The 25,582-nt window shown below is 47.8% G+C and overlaps 1 protein-coding gene and 1 non-coding gene across 3 annotated transcripts in view; one reads left to right on the top strand and one right to left on the bottom strand.

Moving 5' to 3' along the window:
* The window catches only part of Chst11 (carbohydrate sulfotransferase 11), a 214,278-nt gene that overhangs the window by 30,508 nt on the left and 158,188 nt on the right, over positions 1–25,582 (bottom strand). The window lies entirely within an intron of this gene.
* On the top strand, positions 4,378–4,482 carry LOC118571293. The gene has a single exon (XR_004943329.1). It is a non-coding gene; the product is annotated as a U6 spliceosomal RNA (small nuclear RNA).

The following is a 25,582-nucleotide window of genomic DNA, read 5'->3' on the forward strand; positions in this document are numbered from 1 at the left end:
GGCTCTGCTGGGACAGCCGGAGAGACCGGTTGTGTTTGGGAGGGTGGGAGATTTTGTGTTTGGGAGGATGGGAGATTAAGTGGGCTGTTCTTGTGTTAAGACAAGTCACGTGTGCTGGTAAGGAAAGAGACAGGAGGGTGAGGCTGGCGGCCAGGAGACTGTGGGGCTGCACACATACGGCGGACAGTGGCAGGGTTCATTCACCAAGCACATGCAATGGGCCTGTGTGTTCTGCACCCATGGCCTCAACCATTGCTGGATCGAAACGCATCTGTCCCGAACACAGTGGGACTTTTTTCTTAGTCCTTAGTCCCTAAGCAGCACACAAAAACAACCATTCGTGGAAGATTTACATCACACTCTGTTACTGGTAATTTAGAGACTCTCAAATATATAGGATGATGTGTTCTATGCAAACACAACTAAATTTCATACCAGATGACTGCTTCTATAGATTTTAGTATCTGAGAGGGTCTCAGCAGCCCTCTGTCCCATCATATCAAAGGAACAACAGCATTCCGAGTCTGGCTACCTTTATTTGAAATGCAGAAGACACAGAATGAAACGAAGTTTTGGCCCCGGTGAGTACGCAGGGACAATGGCCTAGGGAGGGCCAGACGTAGATAAGGAAGGGGCCAGGAAAGGAAAGGCTGAGGCCTGCTGTCCTCCCTATCATCCCTAAGGGACGGAGGGAACCAGGAGGTCAGCAGGAACAATCATCCTGTTGTCCCTCCGGCTACTCCAGAGCCAAGCCATTCCTGGAAGGCAGTACCTGAAACTGTGGGTGTGAGAGGAGGCCTGGGACTCAGCACGAGGAAGACGCAGGCTCCCATCAGATCTGAATCGTGTCCAATCGCCTGGGATCCATTATCGATTCTTGTGACCTATTGTCTGCCCTTGGAGGAACATTGAAATTGTACTGTCAGAGTGAGCCTCACTAAGATGAATAGCAGGAGACGAGTTAATGTTTCCAACATGCTCTAAGACATTGCGCAGGGCAGGGAGAACTGGGCAAGGAGCCCAGGGAACAGGCGAAAGACATCTGCCCCAGTGCCTGGGAGCCCTTCAATCACTAGGGCAAAGAGCTGTCTGCTCCCTGGAGCTTCCCAAGGAGAGGAAGGATCCCCTGAGCCAGGCCTCCGGCGACCCAAACATCTGCATCTTCCTGCTGAAGTCTGGAGCTGGGCCTGAGGCAAACTATACTCCAGTTTCCACACCTACAGATTAGGGCTATTGTGTGCTCTCTTGGCACTGTTTAGAAGATTAAGTAGAACAGCACAGCGCACGGCTTTACTTATTAAGTTTCTAGAACGTGCCGACCTCAACTGAAGTGTGTGCTAAGAAGCTGCAACAGTGTATTCAACACGATCATGGGGGCTGCCAATACAGACACCCCCTCCACCACCAGTCTTCAAAAATGGGCTGCTGCATTTTCTGAGACCATAGGTCAAATGAATAAAAGATGGGTTTCCAGGGCCAGACACTGTGGCACACACCTTTAATAACAGCAGAGGCAGGCAGATCTGATTCTGAGGCCAGTCTGGTCTACACAGTGAGTTCCAGGCTATCCAGGTCTACATAGTGAGACCGTGATTTTTCGATTTTGCTTTTAAAACTTGGCTTCTAGAATCCAAGGTGATTTTGGTGGCCATGTGACCAGGGTTTGGAATGTACACATGGCCCTATGAGGTGTGCCATCCAGAGCCACTGGCTCTATGAACAAGAACTTCTGAGTCCCACTCTGACTTTAAATAAAGGTGAACTGGGTTTGGAAAAATACTGGAAACCTATGACTGGAGAGGTGGATCTGCCACGGTCACCATGTCTTCTGTCAAGCGTCATGTTTGGAGTATGGGGCTCCACAGCCCTGACTAATCCCACTGGAACCAGACATACCAGTGGTGCAGTTAGTGGCACCCACACCCCAAGGCTGGGCCTGGAGGACCTCACTGGCTGCTCAGCGACATCTGTTCCTGGACTCCTGTGTGAGAGAGCTGTATACTCCTGCAGGGCCTGCCCTCGCCCCAGCCTCCTCGGCCTTTGAAGAATGGGAACCCCCATCTCCACACCAATGTTTCCATTCTGGACTTTTGGGAAGCAGGGGCGTTTGGATTTTAACCTCCATGCTTATTTTTTTTATTTTTATGTTTTTGGTTTTTCGAGACAAAACTGTGTAACTTTGGCACCTTTCTTGAAATTCACTCTGTAGCCCAGGCTGGCCTCGAACTCATAGAGAGTCTCCTGCCTCTGCCTCCTGAGTGCTGGGATTAAAGGTGTGTGCCACCACTGCCAGGCTTTACCAGCCTGGCAACCTTGTGTTTTTTGAGACAGGGTCTCTCACTCACAGAGAGCTTGCCTAATGAGGTTGGGCTCTATGGCCAGCAAGCCCTAGAGATCTACCTCCTTGAGTCCTGAAGTATAAGCACATACACCCACTTCTGGCTCTCTTTCATGTAGGTTCTGGGGATCGAACCTGTAGCCTTCATTTGTGCAGTGAGAGCTTTACTTGCTGAACCATCTCCTCAACCCTTTATCATTAATTTTACACCAATGTTTCCTGTTGCACCCCCACAATATATTATTATCTTACTGCTCCTGCAATATTAGAAGTTAGCTGGAAGAGTGAACACCAACTTCTACTTTACCGTAAAAAAAAAACAAAACAACAAAAAAAAACAAAACAAAACAAAAAAACCCAGTAGATGGATAAACCCAGCATTTTACATCGAAATCTGTTTAATCTGGCATTTCTAGGGTTGAGTCACAAATTACAGGCAAAAAGTTGTGTAGTTCTGTAGTTCTATGGGGACATCTGTAAGCACGCAGGGCTATTCCTAGATGAGAGAGCCCACAAGGAGATCTGGGAAGGACTGCCACAGAAGTTAAAATTACAGAGGACTCCTGGGGTCATCTGAGCTCATGGCTCTGTAAGCTGGGATGGTATCATTTCCTCATTCCACTGAGTGAGCCTTTGAGGTCATTGCTACCTGAGGGGAAGAGTGATGTGCTCGGCCCCACCCACTGAGTTCCAAATGGAAGCAGATGAAATGGTTCCTGTTGCTCTGCTTATGTCACAGAAGGAAATGGAGGCCCAAGGAAGTGAAACAGTTTGTGAAAGTCCCAAACTGGGAGCCACAAGTTCTTGATCATCCATTACCCCAAATCCCCCTGATGTCAAGTGTTCTCAGGGATTCCCTGGCTGAGGCGACACAGAGACAGACTGCCAGTCACACACACTGGAAGCTGTTTTAACAGCCACAGGAAAAAGCAAAATGAAACAAGTATAGTTACAAATCACTTACTAACTCAATGTAAAATTTAACAAACACTGATGAAGACCTATGTTACCTCTTTGGGTATGGTATATTTCATCAGTGTGTATTTTAATACCAACAGCATAGCTCAACCTAGATTGGCTACATTTAGGGTCCCATGTGACTGGGAGGCCATTTTGGGCAGCACTGATCCAGATGGACAGTCCTTCACCTTGTGATGGATGAGAACCACATGGGCAGTCTGTTCAAAATACAGATTTCCAGGCCTTTCCCAGAGTCTACTACTCACTGGCTGGAGGTAAGGCTGGGAGTCTGCTCTCTAACCAGCATTCCAGGGGCTTCTGAGGCAGCCATCTTGGATCTAACAAGCTCAGAAAATGCAACCTAGTTACTAATACTGTTTAAAAGAGATTAGTGGCTAGGCAGGACACATCCCCAATTCACACCAGGCAGGAAAAGTCTCCTCTTTGTTAGCAAAGTCAGAGTTAAAAACAGTATTTGATCAGTTTAGTTAAATTACTTTCAGGTATAAAGAGTAAACACTGATGCCTTTCTGAACAGATAGGTCTTCCTTCAGAGAACAGATAAGACTTCCTGATTAAATGCAAGGAATATTCATCTACACACACAGAGTTCAACTCTCAACAGTCCAGTTTATTTTCTTAAAATGAAACTAACTTTCAATCACTCCTGCAATACTAATTAACACTCAACAGAGTCGGTGGGAACTCTGCCTTTGCTGACCTGGCTAAATGTAGGAGACACTCTCAAAAGAGCTTTAATTAAACACCCTCTGTACGCCAGACACAGCCCTGGGCAGCTTCTAAGTTACAGAAGTGAGAACTGGGGAAGAGTGTGCTTCACTGGTGGGGAAGAGAAGGGGCTGATGAGGCTGGAGGCTCAGATATTCCATCCATAGACAACAGGCACCAAGTCTCACCAGCTATCTGGGCACCCCTTAGCCTCGTCAAGGAGTCACACAAAAAGTTAACCACCACAGTCCGTCCATTGTGGAGGTACAGGGAGAGGGGGGTTCTTACCCACCATTATGTCTATCCTGACACACACTGGCGTGTGGAGCTCAGACACAGCCGGAAGCAGAGTTCACTTTAACAGCACTCACACTAGATTTGGAACCACACCAAGAAGATTAGCTTGGCCCCTGTGCAAGGATGACCTGTCAATTCGTGAAGTGGTCCATATTTCAAAAAACAAAACAAAATGACCTGAAGCAAATACAGAAAAACAAGTTTTATTTGCTAATTCAGGATGGTAGAAGTGTTTACTAGATCATTTCTCAAATCTACGGAAAATATCCAGGTATTTTTTATTTGGAGGGAAAAACAAAAAGATTAGACGGGGCGGGTGAGAACCTAATGGAAGTCTTGGGAAGCATTTGCCCAAGCCCACCACTCTACCTCTGCCCCAAAGAGGAGCATGCAGATAGTTCTTCTATATTACCCCAGAGGCTCCCCTGGCCTCCGGTGTGGTACAGCATCACTCATGAGGACCATTCAACTTCTCTGCAAAGACAAACACTTCTTTCCTTGTCAGCCCTGAACCCCCACCAAAGCTGGGGAGGGGTGCCCCATTTACTCACTGTGAGCTTCTCTTTCGACCCACCTCCAGATGACTCTCATCTGGTTGGCTCCTACAGGATTACCGGTGCATAACTTCGCGCAAAGCATTCTGCCACGTTTACTTCACCACAGCAGACACACTCGGGAAGCTATGATAGGTGAGCTGGGGTGGCTCTTGGTAATGCGGTCCTTCCCCCAGGTCTGGCAAAGTGCTCTGTGGTCACAGAGAAAAGGCTACCAGTGACAGAGGGGACTGTGTGAAAGAGAGGCAGCGTCTTCTCAGCACCAGCTCTGAAGTCACATGACATCAGCCCGGAAGAGTCCCCTCATACCCAGGAACCATATCCTAGTCACTCATGTTTCTGGGGCTGTGCACAGGGTAAGCATGCAGCAGATGCTTATTCAGTAACTAAACCATGAGGATGCTCCCCCCTCTCAAAGTTGTTCTCACGATAACCTTCAGACACATGTAAAATGAGAATCTGTGTGTGTATGTGTTTTGTCTCTCACTGGGAAACTGTCGTCTGATGGCTGGGGATTTTGAACCGGAACCAAATTTCACACAACTTCTTAGGACAGACATGAAATTGCTCTGCCCTGGGATGTCCACCACATAAGGTCTGAAGAGGCCCACTGCACAACAAACAGCTAGCACATGTACACTTACAAAATGGCAATTTTTATCATTGAGTCCCACGGCAAACCAGCTGGACAGGCAGGAGCAAGCCCATTTCACAGAACAGAAGGCTGAGGTCCAGAAAAGTGCTGGGAATGTGTTCAAGGCCCATGCCTGGGACTGGGGGATGGTACCAGGACCTGAAGGCTGTACATCCAGCATCAAAGGATTCCTAGTCCACCAGCTGCTGCCAGTGCCTAGGTGCTGACTCAAGGCTACTTCCAGCTCCTTCTCCAGCTGTTGTTTCTCACCCAGTGGGGGCGTCTGATGATAACCCTCTCTGCTACCTGGAAGTTACTGACTTCTATGGCTCAGAGGCCCAGGACGTGACTCAGGCCTGGAAAGTCAGACTTTCATGCCTAAGCCCAGGACTTAGCTCTGGCTAAGCACAGAGTGAGGGTGGAATGTTCTGGGGCAAAGCAAAGTCTGGAAATCCCAAGGGGCTCTCAGAGCTCCCCATTGAGAAGGGCTCCATAGACAGCTGGGCCTTTTACTACCGGAACTCAAAGAAGCTCACTCTCTTCAGCCTGGGAAGTTCTCGTGAAGCTGGCCCTCTGTCACCCTCACACGTCACTTGTTAACTGATTGGCTCACTCCGTGGGCATGATCTCATGTAGGATCCTGCTAGGCCATCCAGCCGAGGCTCTGTCACCTAACTCCCCCCCCCCACACACACACACACGACATTGGTGTCACACAGGGAGGGGGTACGAGAGTCTGACAGATGTGGGGAGGGCGTGAGGAGGCAGCAGCCACCAAACAGGTTCTTGCTGGTCTGTAGAACGGTCCCCAAAGCAGGCAGGAAGTGGAGAGTAATGCCAGGCCCCACTGCAGGTCAGTGGCTGAGGTGGTTTCTGCTACATATAACCACAACACTGAAATGCCTCCTCCTCCACAGTTGGGACAATCCAAAGTTCCTCATGGAACTTTCTGATGGGTAGACACTCCAGTTAGAGGTCACATCTGTCACAACCCATACCATAGGCCAAATCCTACTAGCTGCCTATTTATTATTATTTTATTATTATACAGAGTGTGTGCATGTGTGCTTATGTGTGGGGTATTCATGCATGTGTGTGCGCTTGCATGGAAAGGCCAAAGAACCACCCCAGTGCCGTTCTTTAGACACTGCTCACCTTGGTTGGTTGGTTTGTTTGTTGTTTGGAGACAGGGCCTGTCAATGGCCTGGAACTTGCTGAGACCCACTGGTCTCTGCCTTCCTAGTACTGAAATCACAAGCGCATGCTACCTTGCCTGGCCTTGTCTGTGGGTTCTGGGGATCAAACTCAGGTCCTTCTACAGTAAATGCTTTACTGTCTGAGATATTTGCCCAGTCAGATTCGGTTTTTAATGGCCCTAGAGATAAGAAGAATTTTCCTATGCTTAAGTAGTTAAGTTTTAATTACATAGCATTACTGTGTGTTTGCATGGGAGTGTGCACTGGCCACGGGATTTGCCCAAGGGTCAGAGGACAACTTTCGGGAGCTGGTTCAAGATCAGCCTGGACTGTCTCAAAACAAACACAAGAAAGAACAGCAAAAGCCCTTGCCCATTTTTCTTACAAACTTGTGACATAACTCATGTAACTAAGCCCCTATTGTTTTACTGTGTAGGTTTTAGACAGCGTCTTATTAGAAATCACACAGCCCCTGGCTGAACACCCAAGGGTCTTCAAGACTTTCTTTCTGTATGAATACGAAGGTTGTTTTGAGAATATCTGAAAGACCTGTGTGTGTGTATACCTGTGTGCGTACACTGGAATGTGTGGTCCTGATGCTGCATCTACTTTATTCTGTACTGGCTTAAGGGCAGCGGCAAGTTACTTAACTTCCCCCGGCTTTGGTGTTTCCATCAATCACATGGCTAGACTAGGGGCTGCTGTGGAGGGCTGTGAGGACTAAATCCATCAATACACTTGCAAACATTTGTGGCTACAGACTCCCTTGCTGAAGTCTGTCATCACCTAGTTTGGAATAGCAAGCTATTCCTTCAGAGCCCATCAGCCATGGCTGGTCTTCAGAATGCTAGCAAATGGGAGAACAGGCCCAGAGGGGCTTGGCAAGCTCCCTTTACCAAATAGACTGGGGTGCCAGAAGTACACAGAGGGATTCCAACTCACGGGCACACAAATAATTGAGACTCTCTGTTTTAGTGGTTTGAGAATTATAAGGGGCCCCTGACACCATGCATGGAGGTGATAAGCAAAAACATCGCCACACTGTTGGCGTTATTCAAGCATAAACACTCACACATCCACCAGGGGCAGGAAATGCAGGGTGGCAGCCCCACCCTCCAATGTGAAGCATTCGTGGAAGTGAGCTCATGGCTGCTGCTCAGGAAATACTGTTGGTATTTCTGAAGCATCTGAAGAAAACACAAAAGGAAATAGGTCTTTGGAGCTCTTTAGAAAATGGCCATTGTGCACAGAAAGGGATCCAGAGCTGTACTGATCTTAAGTCCCATTTCAACTTGTCACGGTCATGTCTAAAGGTCATCTGGGATCCTAGATGGTTTATTTAGTGCCTCTAATGTGCAAGTCACTTTCAAGAGGCCAGTCAATGATTGTTGTGGCTTGATCACCTGAGAGATAACAAGACAGACAACACCCCATGTTCAAGACATGGCTCTGAAACTCAAGTTGGTGTCAGGCATGTGCCCTGTTGGTCCTTGAGTCCTACTCTTCGTCCCTCAGAACCAGAGAGGCTGCTGCACTGTATGTTTGGGGCAACTAGACAGGAAGGAGAAGGTGCCTTGGAAGTAAGGACCCGCCTGCTTTTCATACCAGTCTCTGCACAGAGAATAAGAAACAAGATTCAACTTGCAAAACAGCTAAGCAAAATGACAACATTCTAGTGTCTGACTCTTTTTGTTTGGGTGGTGGATAAGTGCATAAAATATTTCAATATTGAAAGTGTAAAATGTAAGGTGATTCCCCAAAGATTTCATTCCAAATGCCTATTCTAACACTAGAGAAGTTCATGGAGTTGGAACTTGGGTCTGGCTAATTTTGGTGAGTGATTTTTTTAACATGTTTTTTAAAAGAATAGTTTATAAAATTAAAGACAAACAAAAACCCCCAACAAAATAACACAATAAAACCTCAAAAGCTCCACTGAGAAGAGTCTTTCTCTTGAAACCACAGGATTCACAGTTGCAAGCTCTGACCAGAAGTCTTAAAGAGTCCTACAGGAAGTGACACATCCTGACTGAGCTGGTGTGGGCCCAGCCCCAGAACCAAGTCTCCCTCTCTTTATCACAGCCATCATGAACTACCTACTCGGTCCTTGGCGCCTTCTGTACCCGAGGGAGTAGATGACTGTCTCCCACAATACAATTGTCCCATAGCCCGGCTTCTGGATCATGGCCAGGGAGATCTGACTTTTAGAAAAAGTCATGTCACTCCTGTGAATCATCATGTGGAAATGCTGGCTCCTATTAGAACACTGGTAAGTTCCTGCTTGAGATGTTCCCAAATGTCAAAAGAGGAATTTCGGAAATACCCTCCCCCATCTCAGCGAGTGTCCTAGCAGAGGGCACAGGACCAGCCCCAGCAGGGCCAGGGTTTCTGATTCTGACTCAGCTCACTCCATAGGGAAGGCTGATACAACCTGGCTCTGACACCACAGCCCTACCTGACAGCCTCCCACTGTGCCACACCATCCTCACAGTGGGCTGGAGAGCAGTGCACACCCACAAGATGGGGACGAACTTGCACTAGGCTGAGAGCCACACTAAGCCACACAGCTAATGAGTCTTTAAATCCCTGGTTACCAATGCTAACACTAGGCCTAATGATTAATGTTTAAAAAAGTATAGAAAGGTGTTTGAAATTTATCATCAGGTAATAAATCACAGCTTATTTTTTTCCTCAATAAAAAGCAGCTAAGTAACGCAAGGCAAGCATATGTATTAAAAGTCATAAAATGAGTCTGAGTTTCTTATACCAAACAACCTAATTTGCTTATACATAAATATCAAGGGACAGAAAAGCAGGCTTTCAAGCCAAACTGAATGAAAAAGTGTGCAGTCACATCACACCCCGGCCCTTGCAGGAGGCTATATATTAAGATTTTTGGGGGCCTTACACCTCATGTTTCTGGAGCAATAAGACAAATGAAGTTTTGCACATTTATTTCAGCATAAATTAACACTAACCATCTGGATGGAGAAGATAACCAAATAGCCATAAAATCTTGGCATCCTCCACTGGAAGAAAAATTGTTTGGGAGCCGAGAAGGGTGGAAGATCCACACAAGGTTTGCTGGAGGAATTACAACACCATCACCAGGGCTCAGGAGGACTTCCACTCCATCTCAGACTCTGATCATGATACACTGGTCTCTAGGCAAGCTCTGGGGGAAGAGGTGATGGAGACAGCAAGTCTTTAGGACTGCACAGCTCTTCACTGACCGAAAGTGTCTGGGGTTTAACCTGGGCATCCCCATGGCTTCCAGATTGAGGGAGGCTCAGTGTTTATCATTTCCATTCCAAGACGGCAGAACTGGGGTCAGAGAGAGTGAGCAATGTTGCCATTCAAGGTCAGTACTCTTTTCACTACCCCATCTGGATACCCACTCCAGAATCTACCCATCCACTGATCCACACACCCATCCATTGACCCACAACTCACCCATCCACACACTCATCCATCCACCATCTACCCATCCATCCATCCATCCATCCACCCATCCATCCATCCACTGATCCACATACCCATCCACCCATCCACAACTCACCCATCCACACACTCATCCATCCACCCATCTACCCATCCATCCACTGACCCACACACCCATCCACCCATCCACAACTCACCCATCCACACATCTATCCATCCATCCATCCATCCATCCATCCAAGTATCTACCCATCCATCTATTCACACATCCATCCATCCACTCACCCACACACCCGCCCACCCACCCACATACCTACTCACCTAACCATCTATCTATTAATCCACCAACCTGTCATCCAAATCCACTCCTCTACTCATTCACCCACCCATATTTCATACCAATTCTTTTTTTGTTTGTTTGTTTTTTTGAGACAGAGTTTCTCTGTGTGCAAAGGAAACTCACTCTGTAGCCCAGGCTGGCCTCGAACTCACAGAGATCTGCCTGCCTCTGCCTCCTGAGTGCTGGGATTAAAGGCGTGTGCCTGGCTCATACCAATTCTTATTTGTTCTACAATCCTTCCTGAAAGAAAAATGGAAAGGCTAATTCTTAGGCACGGGCACAGTTGCCCAGGAAGAGTACCTTCCTCACTGACGATGGGCCAGCCTAGGGCATGGGTCAGCTTTATCTCTTCACTCTTCCCATGTTTCCTCTGCTGGCTTTCCCTCTCCAGCATGTGCTGACAGTCAGGTGCTAAGCATTATGGGATCACTCTATCACCTCTCTGCCCTTCTCTGCAGACTTGGTAGAATTCCAGGTCCCGGCAGCTTGGTTTACTTGGTGGAACTGAATCCACTGCTGACTTTCCCCATACATCCCTTCAACTCACACTCATTCATTCACTAGCATCTTCCTACATCCAACAAATAGCTATTAGGTATCTATTTACTAAACAGCACCAGGCCGAAGGGATGAAACAACAAAATACAGATGTTTAATAAAACTGTAGTTTTTAGAAATTTGCCCTAGGAGATGGCAGTCTGGTGCTGGCAAAGTGGGGATGGGCTCAGGTGGGCAGCTGGCTGGGAATAGCAGATCTTACTAGTTTCTGAGAAATTTTCATCGTCGGGTGCTGTTCGGAATGACTGTGTCTGAGTCCACTACACTGCTCCCTGCCATTACAGGAACATTGCGCAGTGTAGCCACAGCTGGATTTCAACCTTCTGAGGTTCAATGTCCTGACAAAGCCACAGGGCCACGTCCAGATATGATTCAAAGTGGAAACAGAGTCATCCCAGCGCAACTCACTACCCACTCTTCCCACAATGATCAAGGACTTCCACATGCGGACACTTCCTCACGGGGGACAGCGCAGCCCCAGCCATGCTAGAACTTAGGCTTCGTTGTCTAGGTGCTGGCTCATCCTTCAGTGAGCAGAAGGTTTGAGGCTGAGGCATCAGCCCAGCTGTCTTCTCCCTCTCACAGCTGACATCTATCCTTCCTTCTGTTCGTCCTTCTTCTTCAACCTTCCCCACGCTCTCCTGTCCTGCCAGAGGCCTTTTAAAGAGTACTGACTGACTGATTTCTGACCTTGAACACAAAATGAAGATGTCCATTTTGTCCTTGTGAGGTAATTCAGAGATGGGCCACAAAGCTTGTTAGGCATTCTCCCAGCAGAGTCAGGAACAGGTTGCAGCAATGACTGGTTGCTATGGTTACACAAGCTGGCTAGGCAGTGCCAGCAGCAACATTCAAATCCAGACCCTGAACTTGGCGCTGTTTCCTGTTGGAGGAGGCCACTGCTGGATGAACCGTATTAATAGAGGGTATGGGGCAGTTCAAACTCCCAAAGGAGGTGGCTTCCTGTGATAAACAGATGCCATGATGGTTAAATCCCCGGGCCATAGAGGGAACACCACCCTGTCTCTAGTCTGTCTGTCTCTCAGTGCCAGTGTAGCAAAAACAAAGAATATACCCCATGGAGATGGACCGTGCATGAAAACCAGGTCCAGATACTATCGGCGGGACCCACCCTGGAGCAATACTGAGTCATCTGTACAGCAGTCCATTTCTATGTGTGGTCTGTCTCCAAGGGCAGAGCTGAAATACATCCACAGGCTCTGCAGGTGCTCCTCAGATGGAGATGGCCCTCTCTAATGTGGGTGGGCCTCCCATGAGCAAGATACAACTCCTCTCATCCAGCAGTGAGATTTCTCCTGCTTCTGGGACCTGAAACAAAAGCTCTTCTGAGTGGAGCCACGGTCCTGGGTCTGCACAATGAGGGATGCTTGAGCCCCATATCACTTGTTGTACTTTACGACGCTAAGTGACTGCATACGCACACCTTGTCTTTATGGAAAGCCCCAAGGCGAGCCAGAGTCCCAAGGAGCCCTTTGAGGTTTACAGCCCAGCCTGCATACTCCCTGGAGACGGCCACTGTGCCTGGGCCAGGCGCAGCATCTGTGATGGTGGCTCTGTAAGCTCCTAACATGATGTTTGAGTGGATGCTAATGAGGTCCAGCAGCCAGCCCTTCTGAGCCGGACTAGGGGCCAACTCTCCTCAAATCGAGGGCTTTGCTGACTTCACGTTTCAATCTTTTCTTCTAGTGTCCCATCAGGTAGGCATAGGGAGTGTGGAATAGGGCATCTTCTCAGATAACTGAATCACTTCTGTATTAGTAATAGCAGTGATGGTGAATACTGTGACCTTGACAGGTTCTGGAATCACCTAGGAGACCAGCTTCTGGACGTGTCTGTGAGAGAGTCACCCATTTAAAATGTACACCATGTTGGTATGGAGGAGGCACTGGGAGGCTGGGATGGAGCTGGGCCCAGGGCTACAGGAAGTGTGGCCATGAGTAAGGAAAGAGGGGGCCGGTCCTTGCATAAGGCTAGTTTGAGGGAGTTGGCAGGAGCCACGGTGACTGAGGTGTGGGGTGGGAGGGAATGAAACCAGGACAAACTTCGGGGCTCCTCATGAACAAAGCATCACCTTGGCCCACGTTACCAATTTCCAACAGCCAACTTGGCAACTGGGTGGCCGAGGCTGCAGAGCTAGGCATGACCATGCACCTTGCTGAACATCCTATCAAGCTTCCATGACTTTGCAAAGGGTGGGACCCCCCCCTGCTCCCCAATCCTTCTCTCAGTCCCACCCCTCACATTCCACTGGTCTCTCCCATCTCAATCAGACTCCTGGGAAGATTTATTCCTAATTCCTCTTAGAAACATCACAAAAACTTGCAAAAAGCTGATCACACAGGGTGGCCATTGAGGCGATCGGGACCATAAATATCCTGGGCCTCTTTTAATATACACATTGTGACAAAAGAAAGCCTTGATCCACAGTGTTCACAAGAAAATGCCACTTGCTGGGCCGATGCCTGCTGCCCATACCCTCCTGCTTCACACCCATCATCCACTCAGCTCAATAACTCTTTTGTTCCCATGGAGCCCAGTTCTGACTAGCTGGGGCCAAGTTTGTTTTTTCTGCATTCCATAGGCCATTACTGGGACCCCTTGACTGGTGAGCTGAAACTCTTGTTCCTTCTGACCACACCAAGTCACTGGACTGTTTGTTGTTACAGAGGCATTAAAACCATCGCAGGGCGTCACAGGGAGAATGGCTCCCATTTTTGGAGCCAATTGGGATCACGCACTTTACACACTGGGTAATTTTCTGCTCTTAACAGCTAGGCAACTTCATTATTAAAAACCCATCATGTTTTCAGATTAGAAAGGACAGGAGGAAGTGAAGGACCGTGAAAGAAAAAGAAAGGTAGATAGAGAAAGAAAAGGGCAGTGTGGCACTGGCTTACAGTGTCGAAAGGCACTGATCTGTCTCATTTCAAAGGCTGTTGTGAAGTACCCATGGAAAGGAGCCGATGGCCAAAATCAAGGACAATGAGAGGACCTGAGTGACAGACAGGACAATGGTTCCCAAAGGCAGTCACATCCTGGTACCTAGAACCTATGGTTAGTACAACCAAAAGAGATTTGCCAAGACTAGCATGAAGTGGGAAGGTGGGCCCAACACCACCACAGTTCTCCTTACAGAAGGCAAGCAGATCGAACCATGTTCACCTGCTGGAGAGGGCCAGGAGCAGAGTCTCACCAGACCCTTCGGAAAGAGCTTGGAAGTGCTGCAACCTTAGCTTTGGCCCCAGAAGACCCACCTTCAGCTCTGAATCCCCAGAACAGTGTCAGAGCTCACTGGTGTGGCAAAAACCGGTTTCTCGTCACGGTCACAGGAAACCCACATAATGTGGATACAGCGGTAGTCTCCTGCCCCAAGGCAAGAAGTGGCTCCAGGACGAAGACGATGGGCAAGCTATGGCTGAGGAAGTTGTTTCTGCATTGTGCCATCTCTAGACAAGCTGGGTATGGGTGCTCCCACCTCCGACGACACACACCTGAGCAGGCCCCTCAGGCTTGCACACACAAAACAGCACCAGAGAGGTTTACAGGGACCCAGCAGTAACCCAGCAAGTGCTTTGAGCTGGCTAGATAGCGCTCGCTCCACAGGCTCTGTGTATGCTCCTGGTTCAGTCTTGGAATACCCTGTGAGAAGTGTATTAGTGACTTTTCTGTCCCCGTGACAAAGGACCTCCAAGAAAGGAAGTGGGGCAGGGGAGGTCGAGTTTGGCTCCTGGTCTAAGGGGACATAGTCTACCACGGTGGGACTATGGTCTGCACGGCTGTGAGGCTCCTGCTGGGGGTGAGGGGTCAGGGAGCAGAGAGGTGGGGCTGGAACACGGCCCAGCCATAACTCTTAAAGTCCACCCTCCTGTGACCCACTTCAAGACGGTTCTACAAGCTTACACAACATCACCACCATCCTGGAGTCAAGTGTTCAAGCATGAGCCTTGGGTGACATTTCACACAGAAACTCATTCTACAGGAAGGGAAACTGAGGCACACGGAATTGAGTTGCTCAAGGACACAGCTTAGGACCAAGAGTCCAGTTCCAGAGCTGGTAGCTTTTTGGCCTTTCCATTAGCATGGAGTTAGCCCTTCACTCCTAATAGCTGCTGCTCTGGTTAGTTACTCACTCACTGACTCTCTCATTCATTCACTCACTCACTCACTCATTCACTACTTTCCTCCCCCACTTATTCTTTCATACTCACTCACTTGCTCATTTATTCATGTATTCACTCATTCATTGCCTCAGCATTCATTGATTCACTCACTCATTCATTCACTCACTCATTGATTCAGCATTCATTGATTCATTGACTCAGTGACTCATTCACTAGCTCATCTATGTTTTCACTCACTGAAGTTGCATTTAGTTTCTTGGGTACTGAGGATAAAGACACTAAAAGTATCCCACTCACATCGAGCAGCTAAACGTGCCTGCACAAGGCCAGACCACCTCACCCAGAGGGAGACGGGCAAAAGGTGGCTGTGCCAGGGATGGGCCCCAAGTATCCACCACTCTTACTAAGACAGGATGCAAGAGGAGCTGTGGCCATGTTTGTCTACAATAGTTACTTGTAGAGCTAATGCTCTGTTTCCACAGGGGACTGTCCCATTTCGCAGACAATGGATGTTCACTATCATGTGTTTCTGGTTCAGTTTTACAAGTATTTCTTTGTATATTTCTCATTTTCCAGACTATTTTAAACACATCACTGACTGGAGTGGTAAGTATCAAAACAGCTGTTATGTAAAAATATCTGTATTAATCAGAGCTACAAGTGCAATAAAAATATGTTTTAAGAGTTCTCCAGCACCTTTCTTTGGAACATGGCCCAGCATTTTGTATTTCACTTGTCAGGATATACTAAGGCCTGTCCTCATGCCTGGTATGGACAGTGTGTTAAACCCCAGAAAACTAGGGTGCAGAGAGCTAATGTGGCTTGCTCAAGCCACGCAGCATCCTTGTACCATGCCCAGATACAGTGTCCCAGAGCTGAGTTATGGGCTGCAAAGCCTGGGAGAGAAACATTTGCAGTTGTCTCTACTCAGGGTCTAAAGAAAACTCTTGAAACTGCTAGGTGGACTAAAGGAGGCGTCTTTGTTGACTCGAAAAGTCACTTCATGTTTAGTTACTTCTGTGTTTCTAGAACTCTGGTCACTGGAAGCTGTGACAGATATATAAAGAGGGGCAGACCTGGGAGGTGCCTCACAGCACAGCTAATGGGCTTTGCATCTCTGCCACACTCCCGCATTATTATACTGTGGGAGGTTGAGGCCAGGCAGGTGGCCAGTGCTCTGAAACACCTGCTAGCATCATCAATGGGCATGAGTCACAGAGGGAGGGGGGTTTCCTTTCACGTCCCCATACGCTGGTGTATCCTGGCAGACTCTGCCAGGAAGCAGGACCAATGGCCTCTTTATTCCCCCTCCCTGGAGTTGCCCACTCCTTCCTGCCCCATTTGGCACAGACACCTGCAACGTGTCTGCAGGACAGCGAGACCCTGAGCAGGCCCCTGAGAGTCATTCTTGCCAGCAGTCACTCTGTCCCCAATGTCCTGCTGTCCCTGTGTCCTCTATGTAGACAAACCTCTTCAGCTGACACTGCCGGGTATCTTCCTTCCTTCTGGAGATGTGAACTCAGGCTACCTTGATTGTATTCATCAAGCATCCGAAGTCAAAGCAGAAGTCCCAGTGTTTCCTCCCCATGGCCTGTCACACAACACGTCCTGACACCAGGACACTGTGACTGAACACTCAGAAACAGGTTGGTGGTCACCGTGTAAAGGCCTCTAATCAATTGTTGGCTTTCAACCTCCAGCCCTGTCATAGCAAAGAAACACCGGGTCATCACCAAGTTGGCTCACATCAATGTTCTACGGCCACATGATTACCAAGGGATGCAAGGGACATCAGAATCCCACAGCTAGATGCCTACTGAGGGACACGTGTACAATGGCTATTCTTGGTTGGCAACCTGACTATACCTGGAATTAACTAAAACTCAAGCTACTGGGTACACCTGTGAGGTACTTTTCGTCACTGGCTCATTTGAGGAGGAAAGACAAACCTTAGATACAGATCTTTTGAGGCAGCCTCTTGGAGTGAACAACTACTGGATTCTTGGACTTTCCGTCAGGAGACAGCTATTGTTGGAATAGTCAGAGCACAGCCTGGGAGCCGATCTGTAGGAGGAATCTTAAAGGTACTTATTAATAAAATCAAACCTGAGGCCAGGTATTGGGGTGAATGCTGGAAGATCAGAGAAGCAGAACAAGCCACAGCTATCTCACCTTGCTAGTTCCTCAGGTGATCCTGGTTCCTCAGGCTGGAAGCTTCTGAGTCCTCAGCCCAATGACTCTCAGCTGAACTGAGCTGCTCCAAAGCCTGAACGCTAAACCAGCCAAAATGCTTAACTAACTTAGTTCTGGTCCTCAGGCCTTATATACCTTTCTGCTTTCTGCTGTCACTCCCTGGGATTAAAGGCGTGGGTCACCATGCTTAGCTGTTTCCAAAGTGGTCTTGAACTCAGAGATCCGGCTAGCTCTGCTTCCCAAGTGCTGGGATTAAAGGCGTGCACCACCACTGCCCAACTTCTGCTATGGCTTGCTCTGACCCATTTTCTAGCCACCATTTCTGGCTTTGTTCTAGTGGCTGTCTGTTCTCTGACCCCAGATATGTTTATTTCAGGGAACACACAATATTTTAAGGAATACAATACCACCACATTTCCCCTGTTTTTGTCTAAAATTAAAAAACTTATAACTAATACAAGAAAAATCATATCCAATAAGTATATACAATATGCACAGTCAAGACTACATTAATGATGTCTAGTCCATTAACATTTGACAGATTCAGGCAAAAAACTCCATTAATATATAACAATGTCCAGTCCAGTAACATTTGATAAACTCAGACAAAAAAAATTTTGTTACTTCTCCTATGTAAAACAAGTAATTCCTTTTTAAAAGTAGATTCAATACTTGACCTTTTTATCTGATCATATCCATATTCTCTTTTTTCTTTTCATAATAGCTCTTTTCAATAATCTTCCTTTTGTCAAAACTTCCTCTTTCTCTTTTTAGAGTTCTGCATCTCTGATCTTCCAGCATTCACCCCAATACCTGGCCTCAGTTTGATTTTATTCATAAGAACCTTTAAGATTCTTGCCACATCTGGTGCCCAACATTGGTGTTATGAATTCATGAAAAAGCCGCTTGCCTGTGGCCTTGTGAGCCCCAGCTCAGGCCCGAGCTATGCTCGGCCAGTTGTGGTGGTGCTCACCGGTTGGATTTACTGAAGAAGGCAGAGGCAGGAGGATCCCGAGTTTGAGGCTGGCCTAGGAGGTTTGCTAAGGAGAAGTTGTGACAGACCGAGCCACACAAACCGTGGCGGTGGAACCATGGAGGCAGAGGCTGCTACTCTGAGTTGCCGGCTTCTTCTCATCATGTTGGTGACTGTGGTGATGCTGTTACCTGGGACGAAGTGTTTACTACTGCTTGTTCAGAGAATTGCCAGGACCATCGTGTTACAAGAAAGCACCAACAAAGGTCAGTTTGGAAACGTTTGGCAAGACAAATGCTGGGGAGAAATTGCTGTGAAGATGTTCTCTTCTAGGGAAGAACATTCATGGTTCTGAGAGACAGACATTTATCAGACTGTGATTGCTCCAAACCACAGAGAAAGAAAGGAAGGAAGGAAGGGAGGAAGGAAGGAAGGAAGGAAGGAAGGAAGGAAGGAAGGAAGGAAGGAAGAAAATTTACAGGGAACCATGATCATGCCTAACAGTGACTTTGAAATCTTCAAAAGGATGACCGGACCCCACAAAGATGATTTTACAAGGACTATGGTAAAGCTATTAAGCTGATTAACACCATGGAAAGATCAACTTTGCTCAGGACAATTTCGATATGACTGGCTTAGAGGATCCAGCCTGACAGACTACTTGAACAAAGACTGTGACAAGCCCTGCACTTTCTCATGCAGCGGCTGGACAAATGATACAGGACTTGACAATTAACCCAAAAATACAGTTTTTGTTTAAAAAAGAAAAAGGGGAATATAGATATGAGGTAGATCACTGAATCTACCCTGAGAAAAAAGATAAAGAAATAATAGGACAAATGGGCAGATATTGAATCTACACTAAAAAGAAAAAGATATAAAAATGACAAAAGGTAGATTATTGAAACTTTTATGAAAAGAAAAAAAGAGAGAATATGAATATGATAAGAAAAGATCAAATTTTGAATCTACTTTTAAAAAGGAACTACTTGTTTTAAATACTGAAAATTTTTTTGTCTGAGTTTATCAAATGTTACTGGACTGGACATTGTTATATATTAATGGAGTTTTTCATCTGAATCTGTCAAATGTTAATGGACTAGACATTGTTAATGTAAATCTTGATGATGTATATTGTATATACTTATTGGATATGATTTTTCTTGTATTACAAGCTTTTTTAAATTTTAGACAAAAATAGGGGAAATGTGGTGGGTATTGTGTTCCCTGAAATATTGTGTGTTCCCCAAAATAAACTTATCTGGGGTCAGAGAACAGTATGGCCACAATATTAAACATGAGGATAGGCAGCATTTCAGAGACAGAAATCCCTCTGGATCTCTGAGGTCAAGGCCACATTAGAAACAGCTAAGCATGGTGACACATGCCTTTGATCCCAGAAACCCAACCTTTAATCCCAGGGAGTGATTCAGAAAGTAGAAAGATATATAAGACGTGAAAACCAGGCACCGGAGTTAGTTAAGCATTTAGTTAGTTAAGCATTTGGCTGGTTTAGCATTCAGGCTTTGGAGCAGCACAGTTCAGCTGAGATTCATGTGGAGGAGGACTCAGAAGCTTCCAGCCTGAGGAAACAGGATCACCTGAGGAACTAGCAAGGTGAGATAGCTGTGGCTTGTTCTGCTTCTCTGATCGTCCGGCATTCACCCTAATAACTGGCCTCAGGTTTGTTCGTATTAATAAGACCTGTTAAGATTCATGCTACACCAATCCTATAAATATGTACATGTACACACACACATACACACACATACACATTCATTTTATCAGAACCCTGACTAATAATACACACAGGTTTCTGTCTGGCTGCTGCACGGTCTGATCAACGTAAGTTGGAGGGAACTTTGTTCAAGGACAGAACAAGTGTCCCCACATTCTTGATAGTACCCTTCCCCACACTCAGTCATTGAAAATGATACTTATATGCTGTCAGACTGGACAATGGGCAAGACTTAGAGAGATTTAGTCTGGTACTGCAAGGGTCTCTATGATGCCAACAATGGCAGTACCAGTCCCAGCATGGGAGAATCTCCTCTCACTGAGATTCTCAATGACTCCACCAATGGCATCATTCCGTCACTAGGATTCTCAACAGCTCCACCAATGGGGTCACTCCCTCACTGGAACAGCTCCACCAACAGGGTCACGCGCTCACTGGAATTCTCAACAGCTCCACCAATGTGGTCACTCCCTCACTGGAATTCTCAACAGCTCCAACAATGGGGTCACTCCCTCACTGGAATTCTCAACAGCTCCAACAATGGGGTCACTCCCTCACTGGAATTCTCAACAGTTCCACCAATGGGGTCATTTCCTCACTGGGATTCTCAACAACTCCACCAATGGGGTCACTCCCTCACTGGAATTCTCAACAGCTCCAACAATGGGGTCACTCCCTCACTGGAATTCTCAACAGTTCCACCAATGGGGTCATTTCCTCACTGGGATTCTCAACAACTCCACCAATGGGGTCATTTCCTCACTGGGATTCTCAACAACTCCACCAATGGGGTCATTTCCTCACTGGGGTTCTCAACAGCCCCACCAATGGAGACCGTCTGCAAATGAAGAAACTAAGTCACACAGGAGGGCACCCAGAGACAAGATCTCACCTGCACCACTGCTCTTTCATGCCTCCTATGTCCCTAGGCTAGGATCACGAGAACACAGAGGAACCATGTCCAATCATGCAGATGTGGGGAGGTGTCAGGAGGAAGGGGTGCTAACAGCAGATGAAAATGAGGCTCTGAGGGAAAGACAACTGGCCCCACCCTGTGTCCATGAGGAAAATGGAAGACTGGGTCTCCATACACAGCCCCCGCTCATTCTCACATGCCCGTTACGGGTTGAGAAACTAGTTTGGCTTTTTAGGTAACCCTCATATGGAGAACCAAAATCAGAAAACAGAGTGTTCTGGGAGTGTGTGTGCTCATGAAAGAAGCTGGCTCAGAGAGAGGGAGATGGGAGCAGCTATGGAGAGATGTGAGAGAAAAGTCCTCAGGCAGACACCGTTAGGTCGAGAGGGACAGGAGGAAGAGTGCGGGCTGCTGCCCCCGCAGCCTCCCTGGCATCCAAGAAAGCTGTGGTGAGAGGATTCCCATGGACCACTCTGTCCAGAGCACACACGGCGACATAGACTATACACACGGCGACATAGAGGCGACATAGACCTGGTCTCCCCTCTTTTGATGAGGCCAGTAAGATCTCCAGCAAACCAAGCCATGATGCTCCTGTGCACACTGGCACATTTCCACTGCTGGGCTCTGATCAGACTTCCTTTTTTTGGTTTTTCGAGACAGGGTTTCTCTGAGTAGCTTTGGCACCTTTCCTGGAACTCACTCTGTAGCCCAGGCTGGCCTCGAACTCAGAGATCCGCCTGGCTCTGCCTCCCGAGTGCTGGGATTAAAGGCCTGTGCTACCATCACCCGGCTTCTGATTAGACTTTTATAAAACCTGCCCAGGATGGGGAAAGGAAACACAATTTATCAAGAGCCTTTTCTGAACTAATATTTGGGGAACTGAGCATTTTATATGTACCAAATACTGGCTTTGAGGGAGCCACTGGTAACCCAATCTACAAGAAATCAACAGGACAGCTAAGTGCAGGGCAAAAGGATGAATGTGGCAGGGTTGGGGCCAGATTCTAGGCAGTCTGCTCTCTGAAGCTGATTAGCTTTTACAGCACCAGAGACCCTGGGAACTGTGTCTAGGGTCACATGGCACCTGGTTGGAGCCAGCTGGACCTGAGGTCACTCTGAAGTCACAGTCCAACCTGGATACACATTTTGCTGTCGAGTGTCAGGAACCCTATGTTGGGCGCAGTCAGCTGGGCTGTGTGCATAGAGTGAATCTTGGACTTGGGGGAGGGGTGCCTCATTCAAGATCCGGACAGTTGGAACGAAGAATGCACACCCCAAGCTACTGTACTAGGCCTGCCCCGTGAATCCAGCCTGAGGCAGCGGAAGGACCTAGAAGCTTCCTTCTTAGAGACACAGTCTTCACCGGCAGTTTCTGAAAGCTGGAGGGGGCATAGATTCAGAACAAGCGCAGCTCTCCAAATAGTGATAAATACCTCAAATTAGCCAGCGAGTTTAAAAGCCTGCAGGCTGCTCTTTTTCCCAGAGCAGGAACAGGCTCCTGATTGTGGCCTGTTAGAAAGGAACATTCAGATGAGTGTGGAGTCGGCAGGCAGGGGAGGCACCAGGGCTGCCCCGGGACACTGGCCCAGCTGGCTGGCTCGGGGACACAGCGGGTGATTGTGGAGCATGTGCTTATAGAGGAGGCCGGGGCCAAGGGGGATCTGGGCCGGGGCCTTTCTCCTTCCTGGGCCATGCTCCTTTCGATAGAAATGGGGACAGGGAAATGTCAGGGCTGAAAGGGCTGCTCCAGGACATCTTGATTTTGAAACATGGTGACACTAGAGTCTGTTCTGTGTTCTGGCGGGAAAGGGACAGTGGCACACCAGAGAAGAGCAGTTGACAGGGGCTCTGGTCTCCAGGACACAACTTCCTCCAAAGCACAGTACAGGGGCTCTCCCTCTTCCCTACAGACCAGGAGGCTACTGCCATCAGATGAATCACCCCAGGAGATAACGAAGGACAGAGAGACAGGTGATGAGCCCAAAGCACCTTGGTGACTCTTCCCTTCCAAGTTAGACGAGCGATCTCTAGCTGCAGCGACGGGAAGCCTCTGGTGAGGAATGGACTCACCTTTTCATCAATGTTGTTCCCTGTGGCCCATGGCCAGGTGCCCCAGGTCCTTCCCTGACTCAGTGGAGAGTCAAAGGCCCATGTTTCAGCGCTGTGTCATGGAAGTGCATTGAACTCTGAGGCCTTGGGGCAGCCACACATACGCTTTGAGCACGGACACCGGATGGTGACACCATCTACTCCCTGTGGCTGCAGAAAGACCAGGCAACACAGGAAAGCTGTGGCTTTCTGGGTTACTTACACACCTTGAGTCCTAGCTTCCCTTCTGGCTTGGCCTTATCAGGAGCTAAGAAACTTCTTACCGAGTTATCAGTGGATGCATGAGTCCAGATGTTGGAACTCTAACCCAGTTCCCCAGACTCCAGCTTCTGTTACGTAGCCTGTGCTGGCTTCGCTGCTTCCTGAAGCTCCGTGGATCCAGTTTGTTGGAGTTGGTCACCACAGTTCTGGCTGGCCACACTAGTCACCTCTCGGGCTTTACAAAGCATAGTTCTCTGAGCCCCAGTGCAGGCCCTGAAGCTCTGACCAGTGGTGCCCACACCAAGGCATCTGGGTGACCTGCCTCATCGCCCACATACCTCTGTGGACTGTCTATTATATTTCCAGCATGTAGAGTGAATATTTTCATCTGTATGCAGGTACACATGAAAAAAATATCATTTTTTTTCCCAAGCAAAACCTGTGGAACTCACATGGCCTTATCTTAATAAAATCACTTCTGTACAGTAGGATTCGAGGCAGGGGCTGCTGGCTACCTGTACTACATTTTGGAAAACAAAATTATTTTGTTTCTCTTTTAATTAATTAATTTATTTTTTGAGACAGGGTTTCTCTATGTAACAGTCCTAGCTGTGCTGGAACTCACTCTGTAGACCAGGCTGGCCTGGAACTCACAGAGATCCACCTGCCTCTGCCTCCCGAGTGCTGGGATTAAAGGTGTGCGCCACCACATCCTGGCTTGATTTTTTTTTTTCTAAGACAGGGTTTCATCTCCCTCAGGCATGCAGGCCTCAGATTTACTATGTAGCTGAGGAACCCTGGCCTGAACTCTGACCTGCTTGCCCCACCCCTCAACAGTTGGGACTATGTTCTTGTCTCCCTCAGACTTGGACTATTGGGGGTAAGTATGGAGAAGACGGCTTGTGTGCTTTTCAGCGAGGGGAATCTGTACTTCACAGTGTCAGAGTGTGTTCATCCAACAGAAGCCGCGGCCGGCAGCAACGTAAACACGCATCCCAGTCCCTTTCCATACATGTTGGTCTAACTGTGAAGGGGACCTCAAAAACATGAGTATTTGTTCTGTCTTTAAATTCCAGAAGAGGAAACAGGTCTACAGCCATTCATCAGTCCAGCGGCAGTTCACCTGGGCAGTGTGAACCCAGAATCTGCCCTTGCAATGTCTGCACCTACCAACCTCTACACAGACGACAGAGATGCTCTCAGGCCCATGACACACTTCATTTAACAGTGGATGTTCTTTTCTGTTTATGTTCTTCCTCTCTCCTCTTAAAGTTCTATTTCCCCAAACCCCAAGTATTTTTTATGTCTGCCTTTTACAGATGCAGAAAGAAGCCAGGGCCACACAGCTAATAACCAGAGTGCCAGAGAGTTAGACCTCCAGTTAGGCCTTTCAATCTGTACTGCATTTGAAAAACAAAATTCATTACTTTATTGAAAAGAAATATTTTTGAGACAGGGTCTTAACATCCCAGGTTAGCAGGGCTTGAATCCACCATGTGGCTGATTGCAGCTCCTTTCCATTCATCTGCCATTCCTGGACAGAGTGGGTGAGGAGGAAGCTGAAGAGCTTGTAGGATACAAATTTGTTTCTGCCGCACGCCAGACAGAAGGTTCTGGGCGTCTGTGCAGAGCAGGGAGCTGCTGTCTGAAGAGCGTAGGTGACGGCCTCACTTGCTGTTATAATCAACCTTCCACATCTGCCTCAGGGGCGATGCTATTAAATGTGACTCTGGTATTTTAAAGAAAGCACTCACCTTTTCATAAATATCATAAACGGGCCTACGTTGGTGACACCAGAATGTTTCCATGAAACGGTTTTTTTGCAATTTTATATACTTTCGGGTGTCACTAAGGCCTGTTCGGTGGGTCTGTTTCCTCATAACTCCGTGACAGCCTTGGGAAGTGAGAATGGCGCCGGAGATGAAAGCCGCCACTTCTTGCAAAAGGCGCAGCGAGCCCACAAGCCGAGGGACAGGCCACTCCCACTTGCATGCTTCCCTGCCAAGTTTTGCTGCCATGGCCTGAGGAACTTCCTCTGTTGTTCCGATGTACATTCTACTGGCAAAAAATAAATTCTCACTTTCCACTTGAAGCTGTGGTCCTCTAGAACAAACCACGTGGACAGGAACTCCAGCCGAGACTGAACAGAACAGCCTTGCTGCCTCTCCCTGACCTGAGCAGACTACCTGTAGAGTCACACCTTAAAGAATACAGGTTGTCACCGTCACCATCACGGTTGTGTGATGACTTCCAGAAATGA

The sequence above is a fragment of the Onychomys torridus genome, chromosome 20, assembly GCF_903995425.1.
Source record: "Onychomys torridus chromosome 20, mOncTor1.1, whole genome shotgun sequence".
Taxonomy (NCBI): domain Eukaryota; kingdom Metazoa; phylum Chordata; class Mammalia; order Rodentia; family Cricetidae; genus Onychomys; species Onychomys torridus.